At 42.3% G+C, this 20,349-nt stretch overlaps 1 protein-coding gene across 4 annotated transcripts in view; it reads left to right on the top strand.

The window, feature by feature from the left end:
• Positions 1-20,349, top strand: part of TTC7A (tetratricopeptide repeat domain 7A) — a 176,389-nt gene that overhangs the window by 134,650 nt on the left and 21,390 nt on the right. The gene's annotated exons all lie outside the window — the stretch shown is intronic.

The following is a 20,349-nucleotide window of genomic DNA, read 5'->3' as shown; positions in this document are numbered from 1 at the left end:
TGTGTAGGGGCAGTGACTCCACATTTGTGGGATTTCTTTGGTAACACTCCTACCCAGTAAGGTTTTTTTGCTGTGGCACCAAGCCCAAAACAAACTGTTTTCCAGACACAGGGCCTAGAGTTTATTAACAATAATAATAATACAGGGAGCTTTGTGGAAGACCAAAATCCACTTCTCTTGTGAAATCAGAACAGTTAATCAAATTTCATCAGTGATATGTCTTAACTGTAGCCCTCACAAGCTCTCTCTGGAATTTTAGAAGTCTGTCTTCTCTAATTTAATTTTTACAGGAATTCTGTGTCCATGCAACTGCTTAGGGTCTTTGTTAGCAGATTTGTGTCTCCTGCCATAAATTTGGTCCTGATGAGGTTTGTTGGTATCTCAAAAACTGAAGGGGTGTTAGTGCAAAACTGAAGGAGTATTAGGAGGACAAAGAAAATAGTAGAACTTCCTGGCAAGAGATGAGATATTTGGTAAAAATTAATGTTCAGTACAAAAACAGAAAATTATGCATATGTCAGGAGAACGTTACAAAACAGCTATACACATATCAAGCTGATGTGGGGTAACAGTATTACTTTGCTGTTGTAATACAGCCTTTACAAATTCAGTCACTCAGTGTCATTATTTCAAAGAAGTCACTGATACCAGCACAGCCATCAAGTTAGATGCCAACACAATACTAACAACTTTAATTTTTGTCTGATTTTATGGACACAACCACATTCTGTGTCTTCTCATTTCAGTTGCTTGCAATTTTCTGAAACTCTAGTAATTTGGAATAAAAATTTCTGAGATGCACATCTGCTCTGGCTCAGTTTACTTCAGAAAATGTCATCCCAACATGTCTTAACTGTTTGTGAAAATGAGGCTACAGAAGAGACTTTAAAGGCTTCTGTGACATCTGATTTACTGTGCCATAGTGTCTCCAGGTTTTGCAAGGAATGGATAACGTGTTAATATCCTTTTTGCCATCCCTAAGAAAATCCTTGCCATATTATCTAAGTTGTAACCTTTAAATAACAGATATGTGCTTAGCAGATACATATTTCTGAAATTTCTGAGGAGCCTGTGAATGCTCATTCCCCTCAAACTCCAGTTATTTTCAAGAAGGGCAAGAGGGATGACCCTGGTAAATATGGGCTTGTCAGTCTCACTTCAGTGACAGGTAAAATTACAGAGAGCATTTTTCTGAGAGCTACTGAAAAACACCTGAAAGACAACACTGTCATTGGTCACAGGATGGGTTTGTGAGGGCATGTGCCCTGGGGAAACTCTGGGTGTACATACAGGGTGGGGGATGGAAGGCTGGAAAGCTGCTTCACAGAAGGAGGTGGTTGATGGCAAGTTGAATGTGAGCCAGCAGTGCCCTGGAAGCCAGGAGGGCCAACTGTGTCCTGAGGGCATCAAGCACAGCATCACCAGTCGGTCGAGGGAGGGGATTGTCCTGCTCTGCTCTGCTCTGCTCTGCTCTGCACTGGGGCAGCCTCACCTTGGTTATTGTGTGCAGTTTTGGGCATCTCAATACAAGAACAATATTAAATTGTTAGAGAGTTTCCAAAGGAGGGCAAGAATATGTTGAAGAGTCTAGAGAGGAAGCTGCATGAGGAGCAGCTGAAGTTACTTGGCTTGTTCAGCCTGGAGAAGACTTGAGGGGAGACCTCATAGTTGTCTACAGCTTCCTCCTGAGGAGACATGAAGAGGCAGACACTGATTTCTTTTGTCTCTGATGACCAGTGTTAGGATCTGAGGAAATGGCCTGAAGTTGTGTCGTGGAAGGCTTAGGTTGGATATTAGAAAAAGGTTCTCCACGCAGAGAGTTTGGACACTGGAATAGGCTCCCCAGAGAAGGGGTCACAGCACCAAGCCTGACAGAGTTCTGGAAGTGTTTGAGCAATGCTCACAGGCACATGGTGTGATTCTTGGGGCTGTCGTGTGCAGTGTTAGGTCAGGAGATGGACTTTGATGACCCTTGTGTGTCCGTTCCAATTCAGAGTATTCGATGACAATATCTTCATCAAATGATGAAAGTAAAGAGAGTTGAAAAAGACAGTAAGATAGGAAATTTGGAGGCAGAGACTCAGTCTCTAAGCAAGTATGGAAAAGAAAAGATAAACTCAATAACAAAGTGAGAGAAATAAGCATAGACAGAAAATAGGGTAAGATGGGTAACACTGGATAAGACTGAGTAGAGAAGATGACACATGGATTGAGGGGTGGGCATGTTGGAAAGGACTAATTAAAGGGGTCAACCTTATGAGAGTGGCAGAGGACTGGGAACCTGTACTTCGTTTCCATATCCTTCGGTCTCCTTAAGATTCTGATTCTTCCTATCCTGGTGCCAGCAAATCGAAGTGAAAATCACTTGCTTGAGCATGTGCCTCATCTCCTTTATCTTGGCCATGCTGGCAGCCTGTGGTTTACACCTGTTAGCTAAGATAGCAAGGTCTGGTCTATCCCTGCTGATTTGAATCATGGCAGCATTATATGATGCCACATAATGGCACTCCTTTGTATGTTTTTCCAAAAGCTAGGAAATTGCACATAACAAGTTAGAAACATCTGATGAGCACTATAGAAAAGCATGTAAAGAAATTAATCATTCTGCCTTCAGAATAAAGCTGGAATAATGTGCAGTAAACAAGGCTTTTAGGGCTATGCATCAAAGAAAAAGGGCAAAAATAAAATATTGAATGGCTGCTAGCTAAGTGATTTTTGTCCTGTGTACTGAATGAGACTGTCCCCATGAAGAGCTTAAGACTGGGTTTATGCAGTTGAGGATATAATGTAACAAGTGGTAAATTCTGAATCTCCTCAAGGCTATCAGAAGAAAACTGAATGCCTTCCTGAAATGTATGAATTAGCCAAATACTAGCTGTACTTCTATTAAAAATGCAAGTTCTTCAGCACATTATGTTCAGTCCCCTACCAGAGGGAAATATATGTCTTGGATTATTCCAGAGGCCAAAACAGATTGTTTGCTAGTTAGTCCAAGGGGTTTGAAATTATGCAAGACACATACTCAGGCAGCTGGAATTGAATTCACACATGTTTCAGTGCTGGTCGTCCCAGTCTGAGTTTTCCCACTGTAGTAATATTATTGTGGATATGTAATAATTTAGAGAAAGATGGTCTGGTTATGAGAATTATTGTTTGACTTGGTGCCATCCAACTGACCTAGTCCACTTCAAGGGAAAACTGCTGCAGACAGTGCCAATCCTCCCTGGTGTATCAGCATCAATTAGCAAAGTAGTCATGTCTCTTCCCCTGGGCTCTCAGAAGTGGGTTGCCAAAGCTATATTTGGAAACTTCCAACCTAAAGAGTGTTGCTGGCTTTAAATGAAGGGCACAGATCTAGCAATGAATGAGTCCACTGGGTGTCAGTAACTTCTCCTTTACACAGGGTAGTCACCACCAGAATGCACACAAGCTCTTTCTCCGCTTAGCTGAAAATGGCTGTTTTACAGTGACTGTAGGGTGTTTACCATAGCTGTCAAATCAGTGTGCTTTCCACATACACACACTGCTGTGTGGAAGAGCCGTGCTGTGCAGCAGAGCTGTCGTGCTGCGTGCATCCAGTGAGGTGGGTAGCAAGGTGTGCTTCAGCACAGGGGCCTCAGGCACCTGGTGTCCGATACCCCGGTCAGCACACCACAGGCGCTTTGAAAGTACCGTATAGGTGTGCTGCTTCTGGTAACACCTGCAGTTTCTGAGGATCCTTAAGCCTGTATTAGCAATCCACCATTTGATTGGCCTTTACAGGGTGAATAAATACTACTGGAGGTGCGGTCCTGTGGTGTACAGGAGAGCACTCTGGACTCTGAATCCCAAGGACCTGAGTTCGAGTCTCAGTGGGACCGTCCCCTGGCAGTTCAATGCCTTTCTGCCATCCCATCCCCTCAGATCTCAGATGCTCAGCAGGGTCAGCCCCGGTTAGTACCGGGGACTGTGACAGTCCCAGGGACTTCCCTGTCACTGTCCAAGCTCGCTCGGCCGTGGCAAATGGACCTTGGGACTTAAACGGTGGGACCAGTTCTGCGCACGCTGTGCCTCACCTAAAAAATCCACTGTGCAGGCTGGAAGGGCACACCCACGTGGGGAGAGCCCTGCCCAAATCTGCGTTCGTGAAGTCTGGCCATACAATTACTACTGGCTAATAACTAATATTAGGAAGTGTATTTATTGAGGTGTTCTGTTTTCATTTGGAAACAAAAAAACGATGCAAAATCAGGGTTTGGGGCTATTTGGAGCATGCTTATGTACTAAAGAACTCCTGGTGAAGTGTCGAACTACTCTTTTGGTTGGCAAAAACAATTAGCTTGGCTTGGCCCTTACAAATTGTACATATTATGAGACCAAGTTTTCTTTAATAAATACAACTTGCTAAGGTTTTTTTTCCACATTTTTTCTCCTGATTTTTTCTCACACATTTCTGTTATCCATCCTCTTTTCCAGAAAAGCCCTGGTTTTTTTCTTCTTCCCTTTCACAGGCTCCTTCTGGGACCTGCTTGCAAGGATTGTAGAACATTTCTCCCTCCCAGGGAGGCTGATGAAGTTTCTACTGAGCAGGTGTCTTTGCTGGTCTAGAAACAAGAGCTTGGTCCCTATCTCCTTGTCTTACACCGTGAGCTCTGACAGCACATTTCTACAGCCAATAACTATGGCTTACTTCTTTCAGTATGTACCAAATTTGGTTATGTAACATCACGCTATACACAGCTCTGGGACAGTGATGACAAAACTGACATGTGCCCAGCCAAGTCAGAAAATATAAGCTGGGGCAGATGACACTTCCACGTAAAGCAACATACAAATCCACCTACCTGTATGTAACTAGAGAAAGACAATGAAATTTGCTGGTTCCCAGCCACAGTGCATTCAGTACCATTCTCACTTTTGATTCAGAGGAGGAGAAAATCAATGCCAGCATGTTGGATTGGAGTCCTAAAGCTCCATATGTAATATTCCAAGATAAAGTAAAAAAGATTCTCAGATATTCAGAAGACTCCTGCACAGCATGCATGTCACATAGCACTTTGTCAAGTCAGAGCAAATCTCAACATGTTTTAGTTCAGAAAGGAAGAAAAAGGATCTCATATTTAAAAGGGAAGGAAATGGGCACCCTCATCTCTATCACTGTGCCAGATTTAATGAAAACAACAAACAATACCATCAAAACAAAGGATAAAAGATTGCTTGATTCACACTTGGATCTTATTGAATGCAGTGGAAGATTATAACGATTCCTCACTTCTCTTGAAGGCTGGGGCAAGGATAATAAAGTTGTTTTCAGAATGCCACGTAGCTGTCTGCATTACTTCATCCCTATGCTTGATAGCAAAACAAACCGAAAAATATATTGGGGGTTTCTTTGGTGAGGTTTTTTGAAGGTTAAAATCAGTCTTTGTAATGTGTCCACATAACTGGGCAGAAAACATAATCTAGTGAACATATACTTGATTTGTTCCATAATTAAATCAAATAGAATATACAGGTAACAAAGGTTGTGCTAATCATGAGCTTTCTTTTTCACTTGTCATCTGCATCACAAAACTTCAGTTTGGCAGCCTTTCAGAAAGGTTTCACAGTCACATAGTACTCTCTAACTGGAGTTGGAAAAACAAGCTTCCCACTCACCTGGGTTTAAGTCACCTAGGCTGGGCCAGCAAATTGACTGTAGGCTGCTTGGTGACTCTTGTTTTCCATGATTAGTATAGATTGTGACATTTCCCTAGGAAGGCCTTGCTATTTTGGGGGAGAAGTTATTATGGTAAATGCAGCTGGGGAGGTATCAGCCACATACCAGAATCTTGGGAGATCTTCTACTCCAACTTCAGCTAGAGCAGGCTGCCAACTCTGTATCCATCTGGGGTTTGAGTGTCTCCAAAGATGGAACAACCTCTGTCCAACCTCTTCCATTGTTTGCTCACCCTTACAATAAACAAACCTTTTACTGACGTTTACATGGAATTTCTTGGGTTTCAGTGCCCATCCAGTCCCTGGTTACCACTGAGAAGAGTCTGGTTCCATCTTCTTTACACTTTACTATCATGTATTGATTGATGAGATCTCCCCTCTGTTCCACAGACTAAACAGTCCCAGCTCTCAGCTTCTCCTTGTATGACAGATGCTCCAGTCCCTCAATACATTTTGCCAGAGTCTTTCCATTATGTTCCTGTCTTCCTTGTACAGGAGAGCACAAAACTGGGCACAGCACTCCAGGTGTGGCCTCACCAGTGCTGAGCAGGGTGGAAGGATCAGCTCCCTTGACCTTCTGGCAACACCCTTCCTGACTGAGCCCAGGATGCTTTAGCTGCCTTTGCTGCAAGGGCACATTGCTGGCCCTTGGCCAGCTGCTTCTTCACCAAGGCCTTTTCTGCAAAGCTGCTTTCCATCCAGCCTTTCCCCACAAAGTGAATTTGAAGCTATTACCAGGAATTTTTTCTGCAAGTAGATGCTAAACATAACATTGGCATGACTGTGCCAGATCAGGCCAGAGGTTCATGTAAGTCCTCAGCAACAGCAGCAAAGAAGTGCCTAGGAAAGAATGCAGGCAGGGCAGGCACACATGGTACTTGTAAGGTTATGACTTAGCTCAGGGACATCCTGAAGTAGGGGTAGATTCTACTTTCTTTGTATTTGACACTGGATTTCTCCTTCGTGAGCTTGTCTTGAGCCTGTGTTAGAGTTTTCATCGTTCACAATACCCTTTGGCAGAGAGACCCACAGGTATCCTTTGTCCTGTACAAAGAACTGCCAAATTTTGTATGTTCTTGACGCAGCTCTTCTTAGCCATGCTAATGCACCTTGTTCTTATTTTGGAAGACATACTACTGATTCTTATTAATTCCACTGCCATTACTGATTTTATAGGTATCTGTCACTGAACCAGTCCCATTCCTTTCATTATTGGTGTTATCTCTCTCTGAACTTCTTACAGTTCTTTTTAAGATAAGCAGGCTAGAGCAAATAATACACTTAAAAAATAGCTTAACTTCAAAGGCAGTGTTGTGGATTCAGTATTCACATAATCATATCTATATATATTTTCATAGAAATACAATGTTCTATTTCAACTGTTTTGTAGTAACGTGATTTTGTTATCAAAGCTCTGTTTCCATTTCCTGGTACCTGTAGGGGCTGGATTTTATTTTCTGAATGGTCAGCACCTCTAATAAATGCATGGTAAGCAGTAAGCAGTGGAACACATGTCTCAGAGCCTTGCAGAGATGTCAGTGTCCCAGTCTGTGAATACAGCACAGCCAGGAAGCGTGTAGTTCTAGCCTTTGATATATATATACTTCATTTTGCTTGCCAAAGACATCCTTTTAGCTGGTGGAACACAAATTTCTCTCTGCTGATAATGCTAGAAGCTGAAGACCTTGATTAGAACAGATTTTTGTAAAGATTTATGTTCATTTTGCCTAAGATAAGTACATTGCTCTTGATTAGATCGGAGCATTTAAAAATTATATGATATTTTATTTAAATCTAATGCTCTTAATTGTTCAGTGGGATGCAACGGCTGCATAAAAAGAAAGAGTATTTGCAAAAAGTCTTGGACTGTTTAATTTGGCCTTCATTGTGTACTTAGGATGCAATTTCATGTTCATTTTACTAGTATTGTCAACCTATTGTGTCCAGACTTGCATTTGGTAGCATGAGGATAATTTGAAGACTGCAGTTTCCACTGATTAGAACATGGAAGTGAATTATTTCTGTTCATTTATTTCATTTTACCTCACAGTATGGTGCATGCATCCTTGTTTTCAAAGGCATCCATTCACATAATAAAAACATGGTTTGATTGCTTAATATTTTCAAGGATGACATGTGTTACTTCCTTGGGGATTTGTCTCATGCTGACATGGAGTAATGATATAAATCACAGGGCAGAATCTCTGCATGGGTAAATTATTATAGCTACATCATCCCAAGGTCTGTATGTCTTATAAGGTAACTAGGATTCTAATTAAAACCATTTTTGCCTTAAAAACTGAAATTAGAATGTTTTCTGTACTTAAATGTGAGAACAAAAGAGCATAGTTTTCACATTAATAGAGTTATTTATCATCTGAGGAGCTGCTTTTTGTCCATAGTTTATCCAATTTGTTTGCTATTTTGTAGATAGGTATGTCATGGTCTGTTTCCAGTTTCTAGTGACATTTCTTCCTCAGTTTTTTTTTATTTGTGTACAGAGAATTGAACATCACAAATGAAAAGCATCCCCCAGTAGTTTGGACAAATGTGCATTTGTCCTGTGTGTAATTAGGTGGATAATTGTATGGAGAGACACAGCAAGTGACCTGTTTTTATCTGTTCTTTTTCCTGCCTGCATGTGATGCTCCCCTTGTTCTTGTTTAGGCAGAGGTAACAAGCAGAGTTAAGGGCTGGCCAGTCGTGATGAAGTGGACAGTTGTGCTGCTTTTGTGATGCTGAGAGTAGTTTTCATTATCATAGCTACTACTTAAATATTTAAATGGAATCTTGGAGAAACTGCTGTCATAAGAGCTTGAATTACAGTAGGTAATGTCTGCAAAATAAATGTTTGACTATTCTTTAACATACAAAACAATTGAAGCTTTACTAGTAACACTTTCTAAGTTTTTTGTTTTCTTAATACATCTGTTCCTTGAATTAATTACTTTAAATATTTCTGGATGATACCAAGTGTGTTTATTATTCAGAATTTCTGTATATAAAACATGCTTCAACAGAGGGTTATTTTAAAGTTTTGATTTATTTATTGGCTAGGTTTTAATTACATTCTGTCTGTGTGACCCAAGGTTAGTGTGGCTTTGGAATTATTACATAGTAAAAATGCAGAAACCCCAGTGTCAGAGCCTAAAGTACTTCAGATACTCTGCATGCCATGCCCCTCAAAGCTGACAAGCCCTGACCATGCTATTAGGACTGTTTGTGGGGGTGCTGCTGCAGGGGCAATCTCTTGCCATTTTTGAAAGAGCAGGATGGAGCCCCCAGAGCACGTGTATGAGAGTGAGCGAGCTCCAGGTTTCTCTTCCCAGACTAAGCACCATTTGATGGTATTTATCAAAGCACTTCAGGCTGGGACTTTGCTACCGTTGTGCAACAGGGTGGGTCCTTCCTCTTAGAGCTAAGAACTGCAACTTAGTCATTTTCCATTGAAGGCAATTCACCGAAGAGGCCGGAGAGGAGGTGGAGCCCTGGCATGGCCAGCTCTGCTGCACTTTCAGCTCTGATTATGTGTCACACTTTACTCTAAACCTCTGTAAAACAGGGATGAAGCTACTAATCTACTTCATCTGGGGCTTGTGGAGCTTAATTAATATCTGCACATACTTTCAGATGACAGGCGCTCTGTAAGCACAAAATCTTTTTTATTCTAATTATATGTCTTGATTCCTTTATTCATTTGGGATTTGGGGCCACAAATTATTTTGGACAAAGTACTGCAACTGTTCAGCACAAATGATGTGCTTTACAGCTCTGAGTACCCTTATGCCCCTAAATGTAAGTAGTGATGAAAACGTTATTGCGGTGGGAGTAGGATTTAGGAGGCAGATCTGTAAACTCTTCCTTCCTCTAGCAAGGATTTGTTTTCATTAGAGAAATTGCTGTGCCCGTGTGTCATGCCTTGCCCTCCGCTGTATCAATAAATTGTTACAGCAGTGCTGTGAAGGACAGAGTAAAATAGAAACAAACGTGAATCTGAGGGCTTTCTAGCACAGCCCTCTCCTCTTCCTGGGGATATAAGATATGACAACACCTTCAAAAAATAGCTTTTTTGCAAGGGGGAGGGAGGGTGCTTCCTTTCTCTGACATGAATGTATCCTCCTGCTCTGCAAATTCAGTGCAAGCAGAACATCTTTGTACCCGTACAGTTCTGCAGCTTTTCCCTGGTGAGAAGGGGGTTGGATTTTTGAGAGAGACGACAGACCTAAAGGTAGGAAAAGCATTCAAGCAGACAGTCATTACAAGCCATTCCAAAAATGGAGCAACCTTGAACCAAGTGCCTTTTTTTTTCTTCCTTCCTTAAGTAAGTAATAGTGACAGTCAACAGGAGATTCGAACCACCCAAAGGAAGACCAGTGACGTCTTCTGTGATGCAGCTTTGAGAGCTGCAGACACTGGGACTCTCTTAGGTCTACCTAATATGGAGTGCACAAGAAAACACTGCAAGGGTGAATTTGCAGTGTCCTAGTCTCCAGCAGGATATTTTTGGACTACTCTGATAGTGCAAAACATTTAAACATTGCAGCCCACTCCATAAGTTTTCCCTTGATGTGGGGGCTATGCTGTGAACAGTTTTTCTCATTACTTTTCTTTTTTCTGTTCAGTGCACTGCATTTCTCCTGTGCATTTGGAGAACAGACAGATGATGATATATAGGTGTGTAAGAGAGAAGGGGAGGGGAATGAATTAGAAGGAACATAAAAGAGACAGCAAAAAGCATAGACTGCTGCTTATTTTAAAAATACCAAGGTAAAGCATTGACCACTCAGAGACAGTTAAAATCACATTTTCTCTCTTCCATTAGCTGTTCAATAGGTTGTTTCTTCCTTTTTCGTCTCTCTCCACCTTGTGGATTTCTGCAGGACATGAACCCAATCTTCATTTGCCCCAGAAGGCTTCTTCAATGCTATTTATTTGTTATTTTATCCAAGAAAAGTAAAATGCACTACAAAGAATCTTAAAGTGCATTTAGGTCAGAAACTTGTTCCAGTGGTTTTGAAGAAGTATCTGAAAACAACAGAACAAACAATCCAAGACCAAGAAATTGGGAGGAAGTCCTCAACCCTCTGGAAAAATCAACTCCTGAGGATGTAACTTAGTATACATTTCCTGTTTGTTCTTCATGACATCTAAACTTGTGTATTTTTTACATGTTGAAAACATTCCTCTTTCTGCTTTCCTCTTGTCCTTCCTCATGCTGCCATAAAGCTCCAGTCTTCCAGTGAGCTGCTGTTCAGTATTGCTAATGTGACTCTTGCCTATGTTTTTTGAAAAAAGTGGTCAAGGGAGAAAATCCCTGGGAAACAAATGGCCTATGATCCTCTGGGATGGGCAAGAGAGAGCTTGACTTGTCAGGACAGTAAAACAAAGACTGGGAAGGGATACATCTGCTCTCTGCAGGTCCACATGGAAACAAATAGTGAATGCTGTGGGGAGAAAAAGCTGCATCAGCTAAAGGAGGCAGCTTTATCTGCCATACACTGCTGCTGGAGATTGAGGCGGGTTCTCGGCCATCAGTGCAGGGAAGTTCTGAAGCAGCCCTCTAGGTCATCGAATGTCATCATCTGATACTGCAGCTTGGTCAGTTTATGAGGGAGACACTGGACAGCCCTGAAAGTACCTGTAAGCAGGACTTGACCAAATGCAGAACAGTGGTTGCCTGTTCAGGCATATAGGCTGCCCTGCCCAGGTCACCCATGACTGAATTCATAGTGCCCTCACCTGTGACCTAAAACAGAGTATCCGGCTAAAAATGTCTTGCAGGCCTACCTGCTCTCCGGGCATTCCCATTTTATGCTGAAGAACATCTATTCCCAGAAGAATTTTGTAATTATTTTGCTGTTTGTTATGTTTTAAATTAGAGGTAGAGTTTGAGTGTCAGTAGGGCTTCACTTGAATGCAGCCCTGACCTCCATTTTTTATATGTATTTTTAATGAGTCGTCAAGTGGCTTGTGTGTGTATCATGGAGTGGAATGATGGATGGAGCTGGACTCAGGAGAGTTGCATTGATATTCTCTTAAAAATAAACAACATTGTGGCAGCTCAGGTCTATTGACAATAACATCAAGTTGGGTTTAATAGTGTAGTTCCTTATTGAATGAATCCACCCTGTAGGAAACAGTATGACCTTCCTGTGTGTGTGCAAGACAAAAAAAAAATCAATGTTAATCCCTTGGGAGGAAAAATACAAGATTAACGGAACAGTTGAGTGAGTCTAATGAGAATCAGATGGCAAGAATGTTAATTTGGAAAGAGATACTGGTATAAACTGTCTGAAGGTATAGCATGGGAGTTTCCATATATCACCAGGTGCCATGTATCCTTAGATACATGTCTGCCAGATGTAATTTAATGGATTTGCACTTCTTCTGTATGGCTTTCTGACAGAACAACAGGGGATTTTCAAGCTAATCACCTTCAGTGGGAAGATTTATGATCACTGTAGTTACCCAAGCCTTTCTTCCATCAGGAAGGGTAGGGACTGGAGACAGCCATTGGGGGCAGCATACCAACTGGGAGCTGCTTACTCAGAAATGGGCTGGAGCATCATCTCTGCCTTGTGGTTGCTCTCTGGAGTCATGCAGATCACTGGCATTGCCAAATATAATGCTTGCCTAAATCCGTCCTTATGACTAGTATTTTTGGAAGTGAGATGGGCAGTAATTTTTCTGTCATGCTTTACTTAATAACTGCTGGCTTTGTAAGGGATAAACAAAACAATGGGCTTTCATACTTCTTTACTTCTGAGAGTCTGAAGTGGTCATTTCATTTTATGTGGGGAAAATTAACACTGCCTAGTTCTCAGCCTTTAGCTAAAGGAGATGAGTTAGTCACTTTCTACCTGTTGCCCAGAGAGAGGGATTCTCAAGGCTGATTCAGAGCCGCTTTTGTTAGGCTGCTGCTCTGCACTGCCTTGTGGAAGAGTCTCCCTCTGTTCTTCCCCTGAAGATATAGAGAGATGGTGCAATTAAAGTGGATGCCTATGTTTGTATAGATCACATACCTCTTTGAATTATGAGGCAGTTGAGTATCTCCTAGTGCATAGCCTAAGGCAGGAAATGAGGTAAAATTACACTGACTTGTTCCAGAGAAATTACTGCATTGATGTTTTCATAATTAGTCCAGTTCTCTCTCTGACTGTGATCACCTGTTCAGCATTCATTTAAATAAAATGAATAGTCTCATAAAAACATCAGTTTTACAGTTGCATCATTTAACCAGGCTGTGTCTCCTTTCCAAGATTGTCACCAACGTAAGAGACTGCAAATAAAAGTCAAATGGAACACAAATGGCAGCATCTCAGTAGTGCCAAGCTGTACAATGGAGATTATTTGTTTATGCTTTTATTTGCCAGCACTGACTAAACAAAGATAAGAATGTAAATGCTGTAGCAGAGCTTCCCAAACAGGATTATGGGGGGTGATAGAAGCTGGCACTTAGCATTACAACAATAGATACCAATGTGGGAGAGACGTCACTGCCCTGCTACTCCTCTTGCATCCTAAGAGCAGAGCAATGAACAAAGAGGAAGGTCTTTGGAGCAGTATGTGATTTTTGTTGCTTTATTCAGGAACATTAATCTTTTAGGATTTGTTTCATTAGGTTTGTACTGTGTGAGCTTTGCCTTTGATCCCTCAAAATCCAGACTGTGGTTACTGTGACTCTGAAGGAGGGCCTTTTTTTATGAGCCTTAGTAAGATTTGCAAGAAAAAAGGCAAGCTGAATATAAACTCTGAATTGAGTGGGGAACAGACCCCCCAAGTCAGCTAATTTTGAATGTCAGTGTGTATGGTACAAGGCTAATTGAGATACACAGAAACTGCCATGTGCCTTTTTAATTGCATTCAGACAAGATGTACAGTATTTGAGTCAGCTCGGCAGTGTTCCAGCTGATGAAAGTGTTGATGATACCTGACACCAGTGATGATATATTAAGTGCTCCTAATATCTTAGCGCACATGTCATGAGGCACATTAGAATCACAGAATTCAGGTGAGAAAGGACCTTTCCTCTGGAGGTCATCTGGTCCCACCTCTTGCTCACAGCAGGGCCAGCTTCAAATACCTGTATTTGATGTAGGTAGCTCAGGGTTATGTCCAGCTGAGCTTTGAGTATTTCCAAGGGTGGCTGTTCTACCACCTCTCTGGGCCTGTGTTCTGATGCTGCACACTCTGAAGAATTTTTTCTTCATAGCTAATCAACCAGAATTTTCCTTGCTGTACCTTAATCCGTTGCAACTGAGCACCTCTGAGAAAAGTTTGGTCCCATCTTTTTTCCAGTCACGCATCAGGTAGCAGAAGATGGCAATTGAATGCATCCTTAGCCTGGAGAGGGAAAGCTCTTCAAAATATCATGGTCCATCCAACCATCTCAGTGGCCCTATACCTGTCCTTCCCCAGTTTGGCATCATCTTTTTGGTGCTAAGGAACCCGAATCTGACGACAGCACTCCAGATATAAAATAAATAGAAGGAAATAATGACTGTCAGTGTGCTGTGATCCATTACCTAATGCAGCACAATATGCCATTAGCCTTCAGCACTGCACGGGTGCCCTGCTGAGTCGTGCTCAGTTGTTGTCCCCCAGAGTCCCTAAGTCCTTTTCTGCAGAGCTACTTTCCCCCGGTTGGCATCCAGCTTGTAGAGTTGCATGGAGTTATTCCATCCCAGGTGCAAGATGTCACTGTTCAGCAAATGCAGTTCCTCTTAAAGCTCCAGGGGGACTGTGGCCCTGAAATGACAAGCAAGACCTGTGTTGTTAAAGGCCAGGGACAAATTGCACATAATGGTCACTTACGGTAAGACTTTTACACTCAGTATAAGTAAAACGATTAAGTTTGGTCACTGCTATATTTAAAAATACAGAGCTACCTTTTGAGTTATGCTGAGATTTTGGTATCAACACTGAGTTTTTCAGTAACTCTCAGTGCCCTTTGTACAGAAAGCCATGCAGTATTCAAGACTTTTTTCCACATTGTAGACAGTAAGCAATGATATGCCCATGGCAACATGAGCAGAAGCAGAGCAATGTGAGAAAGTTAGGCCTGTTGGGAATTCACTGGTCACTGGAAAGCTGTTGGAGGAAGACGCCTTTGGTAGGAGATTCCCTGGTGTGTTTTTTTTGTATGGCCAGACTTGGCGAATGCAGATTTGGGAAGGGCTCTCCCCACGTGGGTGTGCCCTTCCAGCCTGCACAGTGGATTTTTTAGGTCAGGCACAGCGTGCACAGAACTGGCCCCACCGTTTCAGTCCTGAGGTCCATCTGCCACGGCCGAGCGAGCTTGGACAGTGACAGGGAAGTCCTCGGGACTGTCACAGCACCCGGTACTAACCGGGGCTGACCCTGCTGAGCATCCGAGATGTGACGGGATGGGATGGCAGGGAGGCATTGAACTGCCAGGGGACGGTCCCCACTGAGACTCAAACTTCAGGTCCTTGGGATTCAGAGTCCAGAGTGCTCTCCATTACACCACGGAACTGCCCCTTTCCCTGATGTGGGCTAGTGATTTTATGCTTTCATTGTTTGTAAACAAGTGAGCTGCTGGAATGGTTCTCACCTCCTCTGTGGCCTAAACAGGGCCATGAGTGTGTGCATCTCTGTGTACACATACACACTTGTGTACATCAGAGCTACAAGAAATGTAGTGTCAGCTAGTTTTAGCAGGCTCAGACTTCATTATGAACCCCTAGATGGAAAGAGCATCTCCTGCATCCCCCAAGCAATCTTGGCTGGTTGGGCTCTGATGCTTTGGAAAGGGGACAGGTCCCCAAGGCTGTTTGGTAAGTGGGTTGTGCCCCAGGGTAGAGCAAAGCAGAAAAACAAAAGAGGCAGATTCTAAAGAAGACTTTCCTTGCAGAGCTAGCCAGGCCAGGGCAGGAGGAGTCTAATTTGTTGAAATAGTGAAGTCTTGTGATCCTGAAGCATGTAGAGTAGGAGGCTGAGTGAGGGCAGTGCTGGATACCTGAAATGAAGGGTGTGATGGATTGACCTCAGCCACCCCTTTAGCACCCACACTACCAAAACCTCACCATGCAAAAACTTACAGAGAGCCACTGGGAAATAATCATCTGTGTCTTGGCCTTCACGTGTCTGGGCCTGAACTCCAGAGGGTCAGGAAAAGCTGCTATTCCATACATGAGCACAGCAAATGCTGTTGCTGTTCAGTGGTAAACTCGTCCTTGTGGTGTCTGTCTCTCCTTGTGTTACAAGAACAGTTCCCCTTCTTCTCCACAACCAGTCAAGTCAATCTATATATTGCAGGCTTTAACACCTGCATTGAACAGGACTTGAACCAGCACTAAACAGACAGCATATGGATGAACATGGAATTATTTGGGTTGGAGAAGACCTCTAATTTCATTGAGTCACCATTAAGCCAGCACTGCCAAGTCCACCTCTAGAACATCCATAATATCTTTTAAGTATCTCCAGGGATGGTGACTCCACCACTTCCCTGGGTAGCCTGTTCCAATGCTTGGCAACCCTTCAGTGAAGAAATTTTTCCTAATATCTGACCTAAACCTCCCCTGGCACAACTTGATGCCACTTCCTCTGGTCTTGTCACTTGTTAGTCAGAAGAAGAGACACCTGGCTACATCCTCATTATATAGTTGGACAGAGTGATAAGGTCTTTTCTGAGCCTTTATTTCTCCAGCCTAAAAAACCCCAAGAACCTCACTCTAGGAATTCTTAAGACTGCGTCCTGTCTGCTGTGTTGTATTTTCACCAGACATTTGGTAAGTTGAAGTACCCCACAAGAACAGGGGCTAGTGATTGTAAGACTTAATCTTCCAGTTGCTTATAGAATATTTTGTCTGCCTCTTCATCCTGGTTGGGTGGTCTATAACAGCCTCCCACCAGGGAGGCCATGTTGGCCTCCCCTCTGATTCTTGTCCATAAACACTCAACCCTATTGTCGCCATCATTGAGCCCTAGACGATCAAAAGTCTCCCTTAACATGCAGGTCTACCCCACTGCCTCTCTTTTCCTTGCAAAGTGTAATACAGCACTTGTTCAGCACATTTAGCATAACATACCAACCTGGCCAAACCTAAATGGTAGTGAAGGATGAACTATGAATTGCATCTCAAAATAAATTCTGAAGCAGCTCTGAGATAGTGATAATCTTTTTAAACAAGAAGAAAGGTTAGCTTCAGCCTTACATAAATACTTCCCTGGGCAGTGTTTTCCAAAGCAGCTCATGGTGAGCAGGTTTGGCACTTCTGTGGGATTGTACGGTTTTTAATAAGAGAGCAGTATTATTCCCTTGTATCCAAACAAAATATACAGAATTTCTGACCACCTTTTTATAGTAATGTTTGTGCCAGATTGGCCAGCAGAGGTGTTTTCTCTTTGAGGCTGTCACTTGCAGCTCAGCAGAACATAGGAGTGACTAATATGGACAAATGAAGCTAGGTCAAATTAAACAAATGCCACAGTGAAGCATTTCTGGAGTCCTATAATCCCTTACTGCATTGTGATGTTGTAGGAGAGCTTATGGCTTTGTTAGCATGCAGCCAGACCCCACAGCATTTAAATCTTTGCTGAACTGAGATTATATATGGGAGGATAGTTCAGGACTGGCTTCTGCAGTCAAAGCAGATAGTAGTCTTCCTTGTGACTTCAGTAAGGGTAAGAGGTTCTGCACGTTTTATGCACATTGAGAGCAAAACTGCCTGCAGTATCTTCGGCACCGGGTACATGTACCATTTGGTATCCTGTTTGCATGAAAAGTGTCTTGCCTTGAGATCAAGAAAAGTAAATAAACATAGAGAGACCAATAAAACCCACAAGCCCTGGAGAATCCCAGGCTTCAGGAGCAGAAACCCTCACCTTAGCATTCCTTGCTGCTGTTCCTAGAATACCACAAATATTTTGAACAAGCAAACTTGAAAGCTCAGGATTGCTTTTCACTAGTGATAAATGATTGTGCAAGTATTTGACATAAGTGTTAATTTCACATTTCTACAGCTTGAAAATATTTTTCCTTGGACCTCACCATAGTCACCAGTGGTTAGACAACTTTCTCAGCTCATAGATTTTTGCATTCTCTGAGAAATTCTCTATTGTATATTATTTGCTGGCTGACACAGCAAATCAGACAAACTGGAAGCATATATCATTTTAACTTATCTGTTACTGTGAATAGTGAATGAAGAACAATCAAAGGAAGTGGTTTGCAACTAATCCATTGTTTGAAATTAGCTTTCCCAAACCAGAAAATATAAAATAGCAGCATCGAAAATAGCAGCCCCACAAAGTAAAAATGGCGTATATGTGAGATCCTTGAGCCAAAAGACAGCCAGTTTTTTTATAAATTTATTTTTAGCTTGGTCAGCTGTACTAAGTGATTTTATCAATGTAGCTAGTCTCTGGAATAAGAATGCTCACATAATGTGGTGTCAATGCAGTGAGCAGAGACAAATCATGATATATATATGTAACAAATCTTTTCAAATCAAATTCATACAACTAAAATTCCGTAAAGGGATTAAATCTCAATAGTCTTGGACAACTCGTTTTCACTCTCACACACTGGCATCAAACAGGGACAGAAGAGCAGCCTTGTTGGAACTGCAGCCCTGCTATTTTTGCATACTTTGAACTAGATGATTTGCAAACTTTTTCCATCTCAGTGGTCATAGAGCCTGTCACAGTTTGAGAAGAAGCAGAAGGACTGCCTCTCTCCATGTGCTGCTAGAAGAGAGCTCCCTTTAGAAGAGACTTCTTTCTCTCAGATACCACAGAGCTGATGGTGAAAGGTGAAACTTTTCAAATTAAAAGGAATTATGATGGCTTTTAGGTATCTGTGGCAGAATATCCCCGTGCTTGGGGCAAAGAAGAAAAACCTATGCTGTGCCTTTAACACTACCTAGGTTTGAGGGGTTTTTCTCAAGGAAGGGGGTTAAGGAAGCAGCTGTGTAGGTGTGGATGCCACCCCCTTCCCCAGGTGATTAGTACTGCTGCATAGAGCTTTGACAGGCCTAAATAACCATGCTTGAACATTGCTGTCCCTCACTGCATACAACACAAGGATCTGATGGCTTCCACAGCTCCCTCAGTATGCTGGGAAATCAGCTCTCCGAGAGGTAAACCAGGGAAAATATAAAAGTAACTGTCCCAAAAAAAGCCACTGGATTTCCAGTAATCCCCACCCAAAGTAGAAGAGGCAAAGAAGGCCTTGAAAGTAACTTGCTTTCTGCAATACTGTACATCTTAAATGCTGCTGCCTGTTCTTTGTCACCACAAGTAACCAACTAACAGCAGTGGGGTCAGCAGCACTGGCCTCACAGCAAAGGATAGGGTTTGGCCAAGGTTAGCAAGGACAAAGCATTGGATAAGCAGCCAGTCTAATGCCCTAAAGAGGGTGAAGGAGAGCCATGGGAGGATTTTTTTACATTATTGCCCAAAAACTTCACAGAATCACAGACTATACTGAGTTGGAAGGGACCCACAAGGATCATCGAGTCCAACTCTTAAGTCAGTGGCCCACATAGGGGATTGAACCCATGACCTTGGCATTATTACAACCAAGTTTTAACCAACTGAACTAATCTCAGATTGGTTTCAACACCCAGCCAGAATACAGACTTAAGAGCAAACAAATTTCAACTTCAGGTAAGCATTGCATAGCAGCTGTAAGGTTAATTTAAAAATAAAAGTTTTGTACAACTGGAGTGAAACTGTGCAGGAGGTACAATCAGAATGTGACCTGCTGTGTTTTCCTTCCTGTGCACTGTGACACACTGCACTGTGGGCCTGTTCATCAGCAAGAGAGCATGGTTTTGTATTCAACATTCTCTCTATTATCCTGCATACCACAAGCACCCCTAAATCAGTACACATGTACTCAGCATCATGTCTTGTGCCCAAGCATCCTATAGTTAGTTCCATCTGAAGTTATTTTGCTTTGCAGGTGACCTTGTGAATGATTTTGCTCAGCCTTTAAAAACCAAACCCTCAAGTATCCTTTTGCAGAGTGTTTTTCAGTCTGAGCAAAGCTAGCACACAAGCAGGAGTGAATAAAAAAGAAAAAAGCGTATATTCAGACCTTCCCTAAGTGCAGCAGTGTCACATAGATTTCTCCTTAAGAAACTCCTATAACTGTCCATCAGAGCTACCCAGCAGCAAATGCTGGAAGCAGAACAGGGGCTGGGGGAGGGATTTTGTTCTTGTACAGGGCCAGATCCTCAGAGCAATAAAGCCAAGTGGGTAAAAGCAAAAGACATGTTAACTGAAGCGAGCTGAACTGTTCCTTCATCAGTGCCTGAGGCTCTCTCAGTTTATACTGCATTTAATTCAATTGTTTTGGGCCCCAGTCCTTACTGATGGTAAGAGGGTGACTCTCCACTTTTGCCGTAGTCCATCAAAAAGATGGTTTTCAACATCATGAAAACCATCCTGGCTACTCTGAATTTTTGTTTAAACTAATCCTTAACAAAAGTGTTATTATTTAACTTGAAGCTCTAATTTAAAAAAAAACCTCTGAAAATCCAGTGTTGCCCATGATAAGCTCTAGATCCTAGTTAAGCTGTACCCTAAAAACCACAAAATGGAGATGATGTTCGAAATCCTCAACCAGCCTCACCCCATTAAAGCTATTGAAGTTTTGCCAGCATGTCCTCACCGGAGCTG

The sequence above is a fragment of the Pithys albifrons genome, chromosome 2 (assembly GCF_047495875.1).
Source record: "Pithys albifrons albifrons isolate INPA30051 chromosome 2, PitAlb_v1, whole genome shotgun sequence".
Lineage (NCBI taxonomy): Eukaryota > Metazoa > Chordata > Aves > Passeriformes > Thamnophilidae > Pithys > Pithys albifrons.
Note: the sequence above shows the minus strand (reverse complement) of the source record. Positions and strands in the feature narration are given on the sequence as shown.